The sequence below is a fragment of the Chrysochloris asiatica genome, unplaced genomic scaffold (genome assembly GCF_000296735.1).
Source record: "Chrysochloris asiatica unplaced genomic scaffold, ChrAsi1.0 scaffold00001, whole genome shotgun sequence".
NCBI classification, from domain to species: domain Eukaryota; kingdom Metazoa; phylum Chordata; class Mammalia; order Afrosoricida; family Chrysochloridae; genus Chrysochloris; species Chrysochloris asiatica.
Window position 1 is genome coordinate 17,171,061 of NW_006408519.1, and position 1,201 is coordinate 17,172,261.

Here is a 1,201-nt window from a genome sequence, read left to right on the forward strand (position 1 = left end):
AGAGTGTCAATAGTGTGGGCAGAGGTGTGTGGGTGTGCATTGTCATGCAAGAAGATCACAAGGCCCTTGAAAAGCAGTCCTCTGCATTTAATGAAGTGTAGGCTTCAGCTCTTCAGTGAGGATCTCATTGTAACAAGCACTGATGATTAAATTTTTGCAATACTGCCCTTTGAGAATCCCAGAAAACTGTAAACATCAATATTCCAGCTGATAGTTAACGTTTCAACTTTTTCATGATCTCTCAGGCACATTGTGTTGAATCCATGTATTGTCACCAGTAAAGATTTTTTAAAGAAATTTTCACCTTCCTTTGAGTATAGTTCTCAATTTTGTTTGTAGATGTCCAAATGCTCTGTTGATGCTCTTCCATGAGTTGTTTGGGCACCCATCTTGCACAAACTTTTCAAAACCAAGTTTGTTATGGTTTATTTCATAGGCAGAGCCATGGCTGCTTTGCAATGATTTGCCACATAATCCACAGTCACTTCTCTATTCAAGAGAATCATTTCACATGCATGCTCAATGTTGACATTAGCTGTGGACGTGGATGGGCATTTTAATATAACTTTGTTGTTGTTGTCAGGTGCCATCGAGTCGGAACCGACTCACAGCGACCCCATGCACAGCAGAACAAAACAATGTCTGATCCTGGGCCAACCTCACTACCGCTGCCATGCTTGACACCATCAATTATGCCACCTGGCCAATCCATCTTGTTAGGGGTCTTCCCCTCTTTCTCTGACCCTCCATCTTACCCAGCATGACATCCTTTTCCAGTGACTGTTCCCTCTGGACAATATGTCCAAAGTATGAGAGAAGAAGCTTAGCCATCTTGGCCTCCAAGGAGCACTCTAGCTGCACTTCTTCCAAAACAAATCTATTGGTTCTTTTGGCAGTCCATGGCACTTTCAGTATTCTCCTCCAACACAACTCAAAGCCATCAATTCTTCTACGATCTTCCTCATTCACTGTCCAGCTTTCGCATCCATATGAGCTATTGAAAATACCATGGCTTGGGTCAGGTGCACCTTAGTTCTCAAGCTGACATCTCTGTTCTTCAATACCTTAAAAAGTTCCTGTGCAGCACATTTGCCCAATGCAATACGTTGTCTGATCTCTTGACTGCTGCTTCCGCGAGTGTTGATAGTTGATCCAAGAAGAATGAAGTCCTTGACAACTTCAATCTTTTCTCCATTGATAA